Consider the following 15,562-nt stretch of genomic DNA (forward strand, 5'->3'; position numbering starts at 1 on the left):
AATTCTATCGATTCCTTCGCCATGCTTGCAGACTCCTTCGTAAAGGCACATGCCAGAGCAATAAAGGTTGCAACTAGGAAGTCAGACCTCTTCAAGGTGAAACAAAAAGACAACGAAATGCTGAGGGAATTTGTATCTCGGTTCCAGATGGAACGCATGGAACTACCACCGGTCACAGACGATTGGGCTGTGCCTTTACTCAGGGTTTGAACGAACGAAGTTCAGTGGCATCACGATAGCTAAAGTAGAATTTAATTGAATATCCAGCGGTAACCTGGGTCGATGTACATAATCGGTACCAGTCAAAGATTAGGGTCGAGGATGATCAATTGGGGACCCCTTCCGGTTCCGTTTATCCAAACAGGCCCGTCGGCAGAACTCAAAGGAATATCGATAGAGAACCCCAGTCGAATAGAGATCGATATCAACCATACAACGTAGATAGTAGGAACAGCGGCCCAGGACGCAATCCCATCCAAAATCATCTAAGGAACGATCTAGGACAGAGCTCTCGAGGGCTCATGAGCAAAAGTGGTTTCGATAAACATGCCGGTCCCACAGAAGCACCACGATTATCGAAATACAACTTCAGCATCAACGCATCAGGTATTGTGTTAGCCATTGGGAGAATCAAAGATACCAGATGACCCAGACCCCTACAAACCGATCCATCCCAAAGAAACCCCAATCAAATATGCAAATACCATGGTACACATGGTCATAAAACCGAAGACTGCAGGCAACTAAGGGAGGAGGTGGCCCATCTATTCAACGAGGGCCACCTTTGCGAATTCTTGAGTGACCGAGCTAAAAGCCATTTCAGAGACAAGGATGCAAACAGGAAAAACGAGCAGAAAAACCTCAGCACGTGATACACATGATCATTGGTGGGGTTGATATTCCACAAGGGCTCATGTTCAAACGCACTAAAGTATCAATCACCAGGGAAAAATGAACTCGTGACTATGTGCCCGAAGGCACTTTGTCATTCAATGATGAAAAAGCAAAAGGGATCTCACAACCCCACAATGATTGTTTGGTAATCTCCATCCTTATGAATAAAATTCAGATTAAATGTATTTTAATTGATCCAGGAAGCTCGGCCAATATTATTCGATCGAGGGTCGTGGATCAACTCGGCCTTCAAGATTAGATCATACCCGCAGCTCGAATTCTCAATGGCTTCAACATGACGAGTGAAACAACTAAAGGTGAAATCATCCTACCAGTAAATGTAGCCAGAACTATTCAAGAAACAAAGTTCCATGTGATCGAGGGCTATATGAGGTACATACTCGGAAGACCCTGGGTTCACAACATGAGGGCGGTCCCCTCAACCCTTCACCAAATGCTGAAGTTCCCAAAACCAGATGGAGTAGAAATAGTGTATGGGGAACAACATGCTGCCAAATGTTTGCAGTCGATGAAGTAATACCGGTATCGGCGCTTTCGTCAACAAAGGGATCAGAGTCTAAAGGAGAACAAGAAGCTAAATAGCAATCACAGCCACCAGCCTCGACTTAGTCGGTGAAGTAGGAAACGGACGAGGGCGATGAATATTGGACACCTCGATCCTTCATAATCCCCGAGGATTCCGATGCCACCAAATCGACAGTCGAAGAGTTGGAGCAAGTCATACTGATCGAGTATCTACCCGATTGAAAGGTATAAAAACTCATTAAATTTCTTATCAATAATATGGATTGTTTTGCTTGGTCCCACCTAGATATGATAGGAATCTCGCCGGAGATCATAACACATCGACTGAGCTTGGACCCGAAGTTCCGCCCGGTATTACAAAAGAGAAGGCCTCAGTCCGAGGTAAAACATGCATTCATCAGGGACGAGGTAACCAAACTTCTCAAAATAGGATCCATTCGGGAAGTAAAATATCCCGAATGGTTAGCGAACATAGTCGTAGTACCTAAAAAGGAAAATAAACTTAGAATGTGTGTAGACTATAAGATTTAAACAAAGCATGTCCTAAAGACTCTTTTCCTCTGCCGAATATCGATCGCATGATCGATGCCACGGCCGGCCACGAGATCCTTAGTTTTCTTGATGCCTACTCCGAGTACAGTCAAATACTAATGAACCCGGAAGATCAGGAAAACACTTCGTTCATCACTAAGTACGGCACCTATTATTACAATGTAATGCCGTTAGGACTAAAAAATGCTGGTGCCACTTATCAACGCTTAATAGTGAATCAATGGAGGTTTATATTGACGATATGCTAGTTAAATCCCTGCGAGTAGAGGACCATTTGACATATTTGCAGGAGACCTTCGATATACTGAGGAAATACAACATGAAACTCAACTCGGAGAAATGTGCATTCGGGGTCGGCTCGGGCAAATTCCTCGGCTTTATGGTATCAAATCGGGGAATCAAAATGAACCCCGATAAAATCAAGGCAATCGAAGATATCATAGCTGTGGACAATGTTAAGGCCGTACAAAGATTAACAGGGCGCATAGACGCCCTAGGCCCATTCATATCGAGGTCTTCAGATAGAAGTCACAGGTTCTTCTCACTGCTCAAAAAGAAGAACAATTTTGCATGGACCACGGAATGACAACAAGCATTAGAAGAATTAAAACGATACCTCTCGAGCCCGCCACTGCTTCATACTCCGAAAGCAGACGAACAACTCTACTTGTACTTAGCAGTCTCAGAAATTGCGGTAAGTTGGGTCCTAGTTCGAGAATAGCAAGGTACGCAATTTCCTATTTACTATAATAGTCGAACTTTAGGTGAGGCCGAGACCCGGTACCCACACTTAGAAAAATAGCGCTTGCCCTAATATGCGCCTCTAGTAAATTAAAACCATATTTTCATTGTCACCCGATCTGTGTGGTGACTACTTATCCCCTTCACAACGTTTTGCATAGGATCGAACTTTCGGGCCGGTTGGCCAAATGGGCCATCGAGATTAGTGGATATGATATCGAGTATCGACCCCGAACGACCATCAAGTCTCAAATCTTAGCGAACTTTGTGGCCGACTTTACGCCACACCTCATACCTGAGGTCGAAAAGGAACTATCATTAAAGTCGGGTACATTATCGGGGGTGTGGACCCTCTTCACAAATGGCGCTTTGAACGTGAAGGGGTCCGGGCTAGGCATCGTTTTGAAGCCGCCCATGGGTAATACAATTAGACAAGCTATCAAAACTTCCAAGTTAACTAACAATGAGGCCGAGTATGAGGCCATCATTGCAGGTCTCGAGATAGCTAAAGTGTCACGCCCCAAAACCGAGGGCGCGACCGACGCTCAACCGAGTGAAATCGATCGAGCAAGCATGTTAGATTTTCTTCTACCCAAACTCATCCACGAATGGAGATAATACATATTTTCATTAATTAGACAAAACATGACCATGTCTACAATACCAATTCATTACCAATATTTTTCATCATTTTTAAAGTCTCAAATGGGACAAGTAATACAACCACAATATAACATAGTTTGTCTTTCCCAGCACCAACACACAACCCACACTATGTCTACAGAGCCTCTATAGATAAGGAAAAGTACAATGACCGGCAACAAGGCCCCGGCTATACCTCAAACAGAATACACAAAGAACAAAAGATACATGACCCCGGAATGAAGTGGGGCTCACCAAGTCGGCTGGGAAAAAGGTGTGCTGCTATCACTAATCAATACCTCCTGCTGTGTAACCACCTGCATCCATTTAAATATGCAGCGCCCCCGACAAAAGGGACGTTAGTACCGTCAAATAGTACTAGTATGAAAACCAAACACTAATTTTAAGAATTTAGGAATACAATATGAATATGATAAATCAGGGTGACAATAGCATGATATAGCTAACTGTTTAAACCAGATAAAGCTTATTAAGAGCTAGAAATATCATTTATAGGATTTAAGATGTGATCCTCTGTAACCATCTTCATACAAAGCGGCCTAGCCGCCTCACCTGATGTATGCAGGTGGAGGTGTAAATATAATACCACAACTCTACTCAAGCGGCCCCGCCGCCTCACCCCAATGTATGCGGGTGGATGTATAACAACAGTACCAAGAACATACACAATGCGGCTATACCGCCTCACCCCAATGTATGCGGGTGGAAATGCATCAACGATACCACTACCAACACAAAGCGGCTATGCCGGCTCACCCCAATATATGCGGGTGGGAACGCATCAACGATACCAATACCAACACAAAGCAGCTATGCCGCCTCACCCCAATGTATGCGGGTGGTGGTGCCACAACAATACCAAAACTATACACAAAGCGGTCGTACCGCCTCACCCCAATTTATGCGGGTGGAGGTGTATCACAATCACCATCTCTATACCCTGATCCCCACATAAAGAGGTCATGCCGCCTCACCCCAATATATTCGGTGGAGGTGTATCACAATCACAATCTCTACACAACTTGGCATAATAACTTTCACATAATTCACGACTTGAAATTATAACATGTAGATACACAATCCATAGTTTGGGACACATCCTCAATCTATAATGCAATATGATAAGAGCATTTGAAACACGAATTTAACATATATCTTCATTACAAAACTTATCGGAACACTCGATTTGTAATCAACATCTCGGAACTTACAAGGATAATAGGAATTCCAATTCTTAAAGAAGGGTTTCGCTAACATACCTCACTTGAGCTTCCTTACACTCTAAATATTCTGGAATTCTTAGCAACTTCAATCTATTTTAGAAATATAACAAATTGAACCAAAATTAGGAAGATGATCATGGTTCTAGCTCATTTGAGTATTTTATCAAACACTAGGTATGCATTAAGGTTTCAAGGTCCTTTTATGGAGAATTCAATCATTCCACAACCTAATCTTTACCATTTTTAGCTCAACAATCTTCTTACACCCTTTGATAACACATGCATGTAAAATAAACAACTCTCATGCCCAAAATTATCTTTCTAATTACCCACTTCTATACAAAATTCGAAATTGAGGGTTAGGGTATAGAATCTTACCTCTAGGATGAAGACCTAGTGAGTTTCCCTTCTTAATCTTCCAAAATTTGAGCAAGAATTGAAGAAAAATTATTGAAGAACACCTTCTCACTCTAGGGCACTCTCTCTCACTCTAAAATGTCATATTACAGCTCAAACATGGCCCAAAGAGTGCATTTAACAAAGTAGGGTTGAGTTATGCGGTCGCATAGTCGACTGCATAACTGCTTCCTGACTGACCCTCTCCTGCCTCACTTCTTCGGCCATTTGCGGCCCGTAGAGTGGTTCTGCGGTCGCATAATGGACCACAGAAATGCGCTTTTCCGCCAAATATTTTTCTTTACTTTTCGGTGCATTGTTCAACCCAAAACGTCCGAGCACACTTAGGATCACTCGTCCTTGAATGAGGGTCAAAATATGTTATTAGCATCTTATGTAACTCAGTTTTTCATACCACACACCAGCAGCCCCAAATTTGACTAACTCCCTAAATTTCCAAAACTTTCGCTAGAGTTTCCCTTTTAGCTAGGCCTATCCACCTGTCAGAGAGCCCCAGAAACATATCATAACAACATATACATAATCCAACGACGTAACATAATACAAAACAACACCAACTGTAGCCTCATAAGCAATATATTTCCAGAAAGGAACACCCTTAACACCAATTGTTCAAATGATAAAACATTCATAGAAAGTAAGTGTTATAATTTTCCTAGATCACAACTTTATAAATACATAGTCATTCAAACAAATAAGGATACTTTTTCTTCATTTCTTCCTCGGCCTCCCAAGTAGCCTCTTCAACCTGTTGGTTTTGCCATAACACTTTCACGGAGCCAATTTCTCTATTTCTCAATTTTCGGACTTGCCGATCAATAATAGAAACCAGAATCTCTTCATAAGTCAATTTCTCATTTACCTCAATAATCTCAATCGGAACAATGAGTGTCAGGTCTCCAACTACTTTCTTTAACATAGACACATGAAACACCGGGTGTACTAATGACATCTCAGGTGGTAGCTCAAGCTTGTACCCCACGTCACCGATCCTCTGAATGATTTTGTACGGTCCGACATACCTCAGACTCAATTTTCCTTTCTTACCAAATCGCATTACACCCTTCATGGGGGAAACTTTCAAGAATACCCAATCATCTTCTTTGAACTCCAAATCCCTACGACGAACATCCGAATAGGATTTCTGACGACTCTGAGCAGTCTTCAACCCCTCCTTAATGATTTTAACTTTTTCCATAGCCTGATGCACGAGGTCTAGCCTTATCAACTCTACTTTCCCAATTTTGAACCACCCAATGGGAGATCTACATCTCCTACCATATAAAGTCTCAAACGGTGCCATTTGAATGCTAGCATGATAGCTATTATTGTAGGCAAATTCTATGAGTGGTAAATGATCATCCCAACTACCTTTGAAGTCTAGAACGCAAGCACGCAACATATCCTCTAGCGTCTAAATAGTCCACTCTGCCTGCCCATCAGTTTGCGGGTGAAAAGCAGTACTAAGATTCACCTGAGTACCCAAACCTTGCTGAAATGTCTTCCAAAAATTAGCAGTGAATTGTGCCCCCCGATCAGAAATGATGGAAACTGGGGTGCCATGCAACCTGACTATTTCTTTGATATACAGCTGAGCATACTGCTCCGCTGTGTCCGTAGACTTAACTGGAAAAATGTGTGATGACTTCCTGAGTCGATCCACAATCACCCAAATTGAGTCAAACTTGCACGAAGTGCGCGGTAATCCTACCACAAAGTCCATATTAATCATTACCCACTTCCACATTTGAATTTCTATGTTTTCTGCTAACCCTCCAGGCCTTTGGTGTTCAGCCTTCACTTGCTGACAATTCGGACATCTTGCCACAAAGTCCGCCACATTCCTCTTCATATCAATCCACCAATAGACTTTCTTAAGATCATAATACATTTTTGTAGAACCTAGGTGTACGGAATACCTAGAAGTGTGAGCTTCAGTCAAAATTCTTTCACGGAGACCATCCACATTTGGAACACATAGTCGCCCTTGGTACCTTAGTGTACCATCATCCATGCCAAGAGAAAAGGCCATGGTCTTATGTTTATGAGTCCCCTCTTTCAATTTTGCCAACAATGGACCGTTGTATTGTTTCTCTTTGACTTCCACAACAAGCGATGATTCAACCCTATTTTGCACAATTACCCCTCCTTCACTAGAGTCCGCAAGATGAACTCCCAAACTCGCTAATCGGTGAACTTCTTTGGCCAATGGCCTTTGATATGCCTCCAAGTGTGCTAAGCTACCCATAAATTTTCGGCTAAGAGCATCTGCCACAACATTAGCCTTCCCCGGATGGTATAAAATATCAATGTCATAATCCTTGAGTAATTCAAGCCATCTTACCCCATATAAATAATGAAGCCAAATTTTCAATGCAAATACCACCGCCGCAAGTTCTAAATCATGTGTTGGATAGTTCTTTTCATTATTCTTTAGTTGCCTAGAAGCATAAGCTATCTCCTTCCCATGTTGCATTAATTCACATCCAAGCCCGATTCTTGAAGCATCACAATATACCAAAAATCCATCTATACCCTCTGGTAGAGTCAACACCGGTGTGGTAGTCAATCTTGCTTTCAATTCTCGAAAACTCTTTTCATAAGCATCTAACCATTGGAACTTAATTGCTTTCTGTGTCAATTTAGTCAATGGGGAGGCAAGAGTGGAAAACCCCTCCACAAACTTTCTGTAATATCCAGCTAGGCCTAAGAATTTGCAAATCTCTGTTGGAGTTGTAGGCCTTGGCCAATTCTTCACAGCTAAAAGTTTCTAAGGATCAACCTTAATTCCTTCACTAGAAACTACATGACCCAAGAATATGGCTGATTCAAGCCAAAATTCACACTTTGAAAACTTTGCATATAACTGATGCTTATGTAGGGTTTGCAGAACTACCCTGAGATGATCGGCATGGTCTTCTCGACTTCGTGAATACACAAGAATATCGTCAATAAACACTATCACAAAAGAGTCGAGTAATGGCTTAAAAACTCGATTCATAAGATCCATGAAGGCTGCTGGGGCATTTGTTAGCCCAAAAGACATCACCAAAAATTCAAAGTGCCCATATCGGGTTCTAAAAGGTGTTTTCGGAATATCCCACTCCATGATCTTCAATTGGTGATACCCGGATCATAAATCAATTTTGGAGAAGTACCTGGCACCTTGCAATTGATCAAACAAGTCATCTATCCTTGGCAGTGGGTACTTGTTCTTGATTGTAACCTTATTAAGCTGCTGATAGTCAATACACAATCTCAGAGACCCATCTTTCTTTCTTACAAAAAGGACCGGTGTGCCCTAAGGCGACACACTTGGCCGGATAAAACCCTTTTCTAACAAATCTGTCAATTGTTCCTTTAGCTCCTTCAATTCTGCCGGTGCCGTTCTGTAGGGTGGAATAGATATAAGATGCGTGTCTGGCATCACATCAACCCCAAAATCAATCTCCCTGTCTGGTGGGATCCCAGGGAGTTCATCCGGAAAGACTCCCGAAAATTCATTCTCAATAGGCACGGACTCAAGTGTAGGTGCCTTAGCATCGGTGTCCGCAACCGGACCAAATGGTAAATATACCCCTTGTTGATCATCTTTGTGGTCTTAAGGTAGGAAATAAACCTACCCTTTGGAATTACATCATCACCCTTCCACTCAATAATTGGATCATTTAGAAATTTGAACCTAACAGTTCTGGTTCGGCAATCAAGCTTGGAAAAACATGAATAAAGCCAATCCATCCCCATTATCACATCAAAATCGACCATTCTCAATTCAATAAGATCGTCCATGGTATCCCGACCATGAAACGTGACAACACAATCCCTATAAACTCGCACGGCCAAAATAAACTCTCCAACCAGAGTAGATACAGAGAACGGATCATGAAGCTATTCTGGTTCTATCCCAAATTCCATAGCAACATAAGGAGTGACATATGGCAAAGTGGAACCGGGATCAACAAGAGCATACACATCATGAGATTGGACAGTTAATATACCTTTGACAACATCTGGAGAAGCCTCTGATTCCCTACTCCTCCGCATAGCATAAAATCTGCTGGGTCCTCCCGAATTCTGTGAAACACCCCTAGATGCACCACGCCCTGCGGGTGCTGGGGTGCCTCGAGCTGGAGGTGTTGTAGATGTAGTAGCCGCAGAATTAGCTGGCTGTGCGATACCTCTGCCCATAATTTGGCGGGACGAGCGACAATCTCTCTGAATGTGACCCCTCACACCACACCCATAACATACTAGTAGGTCCATGAAGCAGGACCCAAAGTGCATCCTCCCACACTTAGAGCATGGAAGCCTCCGCTGCTTAAACCTTCTGTCGGGCCGACCCTGCTGGTGGGGTCCCCTGTTGCCCTGACTGGGTCCAGATGACTGTGCACCCATCGAAGACTGGGAGAATTATTGGGATGATCCTGATGGCCCTCCCCTGAATACCGACCTACCACCACCACCTGAAGAACCACCAAAGTTGCCAGCAGACCGGGCCTTGCTACTACTTTGACGCTCCATTTTATTCTTCAATTTGTGGGTCTCTGTGGCTAGAGCAAATGCCACTCTCTTACCATAGTTCATATCAGAATTCAAGGCAGCTGTAGAGGCCTCATTAATAACCAAAGGGCTAAGGCCCTGAACAAACCGGCGCACTCTAGCCTCCATAGTGGGCAACATGTGAATAACATACTTGGACAGGCGCGCAAACTCCATATAGTACTCCCATACATTCATACTACCCTGCTTCAGGATTTCAAACTCCGCGGCACGGGCTGCCTTAGTTTCGACAGGCAAGAAATGATCGATAAAGGCATCTATGAAATCACCCTACCTCACCGGAGGTCTTCCTTCCTCATGGGATTCCTCCTACAACTCAAACCAAGAATAGGCCACCCCTTTCAGGCGGTAGGAGGCCAACTCCACTCCCTCCATCTCTGTAGCATGCATAACCCAAAGAGTCTTGTGCATCTCATCAATGAAGTCCTAGGGGTCTTCCTCGGGATCAGTACCCGTAAACACTGGAGGATCTAATTGAAAAAACTTGTTCACCCTGGAACTAGCAGGTTCTCCCCTGGATGACTGGAAGAAGTAGGCCCAACACTCGATCTCTGGGCCTGAGAAGCCACTATCTGTGTCAACTTTGTATGGCTCCCCTAAGATCAACATCAGACACACCAGAATCAGAAGCTGGAGCTAGAGGTGGAACTGGTATATCAGTTAGAGGAACCGTTGCACCTTCTGTAGGTGTTGGAACATGTGCGGTCTAATCAGTTGTAGTAGAGTCAGGCAGTGTAGTAACTGGAGGAATATTCTCACTCCTCGGGTGCTCACCCGCATCATCAATTATAGGATCAACCGTCACTCCTGGGGTGACATTGGCTCTTTGGCCAGTTCTTGCCTTCTTCTTAGGTGCCATGTACTGAAAATTAGAGCAACTCAGGAGTTAAAAGGATCAATCTTACAACCAGCTTTATCACACGATCAAGAACATGAAAGAAGGGTATTATTCCTAAATTCCCATGTAGCATCCTAATTATAGATGTGGTCGACAACACACCGATAATAAGGACTCTACTCGACACGGTTCTGAGACATCCTAGGACACTTTAAAACCTTAGGCTCTGATACCAAGTTTTTCAAGCCCCAAAACCGAGGGCGCGATCGGCGCTCAACCGAGTGAACCTGACCGAGCAAGCCTGTTAGATTTCCTTCTACCCAAACTAATCCATGAATGGAGATAATATATATTTTCATTAATTAGACAAAACATGACCATGTCTACAATACCAATTTATTACCAATAGTTTTTATCATTTTTAAAGTCTCAAATGGGACAAGTAATACAACCACAACATAACATAGTTTGTCTTTCCCAGCACCAATACACAATCCACACTATGTCTACGGAGCCTCTATAGATAAGGAAAAGTATAATGATAATGCCGGCAACAAGGCCCCGGCTATACCTCAAATAGAATACACAAAGAACAAAAAATACATGAACCTGGAATGAAGTGGGGCTCACCAAGTCAGCTGGGAAGAAGGTGTGCTGCTATCACTGATCAATACCTCCTGCTGTGGAACCACCTGCATCCATTTAAAGATGCAGCTCCCCCAACAAAAGGAATGTTAGTACCGTCGAATAGTACTAGTATGATAACCAAACACCAATTTAAGAATTTAGAAATACAATATGAATATGATGAATCCGAGCGAAAATAGCATGATACAGCTAACCTTTTAAACTAGAGAAAGATTATTAAGAGCTATCAATATCATTTATAGGAATAAAGATGAGATCTTCCATAACCATCTTCATACAATGCGTCCCCGCCGCCTCACCCGATGTATGCAGGTGGAGGTGTAAATATAATACCACAACTATATTCAAGCGGCCCCGCTGCCTCACCCCAGTGTATGCGGGTGGATGTATAACCACAGTACCAAGAACCTACACAAAGGGGCTATACCGCCTCACCCCAATGTATGCAGGTGGAAATACATCAACGATACCACTACCAACATAAAGTGGCTATGCCGCCTCACTCCAATGTATGCGTGTGGGAACGCATCAACGATAGCAATACCAACACAAAGTGGCTATACCGCCTCACCCCAATGTATGCGGGTGGGAACGCATCAACGATACCAATACCAACACAAAGCGGCTATGCCGCCTCACCTCAATGTATGCGGGTGGGAACGCATCAACGATACCAATACCAACACAAAGCAGCTATGCCGCCTCACCCCAATGTATGCGGGTGGTGGTGCCACAACAATACCAAAACTATACACAAAGCGGTCGTACCGCCTCACCCCAATTTATGCGGGTGGAGGTGTATCACAATCACCATCTCTATATCCTGATCCCCACATAAAGCGGTCATGCCGCCTCACCCCAATATATGCGGGTGGAGGTGTATCACAATCACAATCTCTACACAACTTGGCATAATAACTTTCACATAATTCACGACTTGAAATTATAACATGTGGATACACAATCCATAGTTTGGGACACATCCTCAATCTATAATGCAATATGATAAGAGCATTTGAAACACGAATTTAACATATATCTTCATTACAAAACTTATCGGAACACTCGATTTGTAATCAACATCTCGGAACTTACAAGGATAATAGGAATTCTAATTCTTAAAGAAGGGTTTCGCTAACATACCTCACTTGAGCTTCCTTACACTCTAAATATTCTGGAATTCTTAGCAACTTCAATCTATTTTAGAAATATAACAAATTGAACCAAAATTAGGAAGATGATCATGGTTCTAGCTCATTTGAGCATTTTATCAAACACTAGGTGTGCATTATTGTTTCAAGGTACTTTTATGGAGAATTCCATCATTCAACAACCCAATCTTTACCATTTTTAGCTCAAAAATATTCCTACACCCTTTGATAACACATGCATGTAAACTAAACAACTCTCATGCCCAAAATTATCTTATTAATTACCCACTTCTAGACAAAATTCGAAATTGAGGGTTAGGGTGTAGAATCTTACCTCTAGGATGAAGACCTAGTGAGTTTCCCATCTTAATCTTCCAAAACTTGAGCAAGAATTGAAGAACAATTATTGAAGAACATCTTCTCACTCTAGGGCACTCTCTCTCACTCTAAAATATCAGATTACAGCTCAAAAATGGCCCAAAGATTGTATTTAACGAAGTAGGATCGGGTTTTAAAAATCCAAAAATGAAGCTTCGGAACAGGTTTTGCGGTCGCATATGCGACCGCATAATGGTTATACGGACCGCATAATTGGTGTCCAAAATGACCAAAAATCTGTCTGTGTCTGCGGTCACTATGCGGTCCACATAACTGTTATGCGGTCGCATAATGCACCGCAGAACAGTTATGCGGTCGCATAGGTGACCGCATAATTGCTTCCAAACTGACCCTCTCCTGCCTCACTTCTGCAGACATTATGCGGCCCGCAGAGTGGTTCTGCGCCAAAAGTTTTTCTTTACTTTCCGGTGCATTGGTCAACCCAAAACGTTTGATCTACAAACACGTGAGCTAGTCCGGCACCATGAAACATTATTTTTCCTTTGCAAATTTTTTCGGGGCCTTACATAAAGGTTTGGGAGCAGAGGTCATCAAGGCCAAATGTGACTCCCTGCTTGTGGTAAACCAATTCAATAGAACCTTCGAGGTTTGAGAAGATCGAATGCAGATGTACTTGGACAAATTACAGGTGACTCTACATCAGTTTAAAGAATGGACCCTACAACATGTACCTCGAGAACAAAACAACAAGGCCGATGCCTTTGCAAATTTGGGGTCATCAGTTGAAGATGGCGATATTAGCTCGGGGACTGTCTAACAACTTTCAAAGTCAGTAATTGAAGAAGGACACGCCGAAATCAACTCCACAAGTCTGACCTGGGATTGGAGGAACAAATATATCGAGTACCTAAAGAACGGGAAGCTTCCATCGGATCCTAAAGAATCGAGGGCTCTATGTATGAAGGCCGCACGATTCACATTGGCTGAAGATGGAACACTATATAGAAGGATATTCGATTGACCATTGGCAATATGTTTAGGACCAGGAAATACCGAGTATGTCCTACGAGAAATCCATGAGGGCACCTGCAGAAATCATTCTGGTGTCGAATCATTGGTTCACAAAGTGATTAGAGCAGGATACTATTGGGCCGATATGAAAAAGGATACAAAAGAGTTTGTTCGAAAGTGCGACAAATGCCAAAGATATGCGCCGATGATTCACCAACTCGGAGAGCAACTCCACTCAGTCTTATCCCCATGGCCATTCATGAAGTGGGGAATGGATATCATCGGCCCTCTACCATCGGCCCCAGGTAAAGCTAAATTTATTTTGTTTATGACTGACTATTTTTCTAAGTGGGTTGAAGCACATGCTTTCGAGAAAATTAGAGAGAAAGAAGTCATAGATTTCATCTGAGACCACATTATATGCCGATTCGGGATGCCTTCCGAGATCGTATGCGACAATGGAAAGAAATTCATTGGCAGCAAAGTGACAAAGTTTCTAGAAAATCACAAAATAAAAAGGATCCTATCAACACCATATCATCCTAGTGGGAACGGACAGGCCGAATCGACAAACAAGACCATCATTCAAAATCTAAAGAAAAGATTGAACGACGCTAAGGGAAAATGGAGAGAAATATTGCCCGAAGTCCTTTGGGCGTATCGAACAACTCCAAAATCCAGTACGGGGGCAACACTGTTCTCCTTAGTATATGGCGCTGAAGCTCTAATCCCGGTTGAAGTTGGGGAACCCAGCGTCAGGTTTTGATATGCAACGGAAGATTCGAATCATGAGGCTATGAATACAAGCCTCAAATTGCTGGATCAAAAAAGGGAAGTCGCTCTCATTTGAATGGCCGCACAGAAATAACGGATCAAAAGGTACTACAATCGAAGAGCCAATCTTCGACACTTTAAAATCGGAGACTTGGTTCTGAGGAAGGTCACCCTTAATACTCGAGATCCAAATGAAGGAAAACTTGGCCCGAGCTGGGAGGGACCGTATTAGATCCTTGATATCATCGGAAATGGATCCTACAAACTTGGCATGATGAACGACGAACAATTACCAAACAATTGGAACATATCACTGTCACGCCCCAAAAACCGAGGAGCGCGACCGACGCTCAATCGAGTGAACCCGACCGAGCAAGCCTGTTAGATTTCATTCTACCCAAACTCATCCACGAATAGAGATAATACATATTTTCATTAATTAGACAAAATGGTGTTCATGTCTACAATACCAATTCATTTCCAATAGTTTCATTATTTTTAAAGTCTCAAATGGACAAATAATACAACCACAACATAACATATTTTGTCTTTACCAGCACAATACACAACCCACACTATTTCTACGGAGCCTCTATAGATAAAGAAGAATACAATGATAATGCCGGCAACAAGGCCCCGACTATACCTCAAACGGAATACACAAAGTACAAAAAGATTCATCACCCCGAGATAAAGTGGGCTCACCAAGTCAGCTGGGAAGAATGTGTACTGCTATCACTAATCAATATCTCCTGCTGTGGAACCGCCTGCATCCATTTAAAGATGCAGACCTCCCGGCAAAAGGGATGTTAGTACTGTCGAATAGCACTAGTATGTATAACTAAACACCCTCTCAATAGAATGACAAATAATACAAACAAGATTATCATAATATCAATGAAAGCCTTAATCAACATCAAACCTCAATTTAGGATCAAGACAGTGTTCAAATTAATTTCCATATCTCATATTGAGAGATTTTTAGTATCAATATACCATTGTCCACAATACCATTATTAACAAAACCAGTACCACCGTACTCTCAGCACAGAGTCCGATCACAACCCGATCAGCTAGGATCTCTCCTTAGAGACATCAACCAGCATTACTCTCAATATCAATACCACCGTCTTTAACACGGATTTCGATCACGACTCGATAGGCTAGGCTATCCATTTGGGACATCGACCACAATCATAATTTCA

This window comes from Nicotiana tomentosiformis, chromosome 7, assembly GCF_000390325.3.
Source record: "Nicotiana tomentosiformis chromosome 7, ASM39032v3, whole genome shotgun sequence".
NCBI classification, from domain to species: domain Eukaryota; kingdom Viridiplantae; phylum Streptophyta; class Magnoliopsida; order Solanales; family Solanaceae; genus Nicotiana; species Nicotiana tomentosiformis.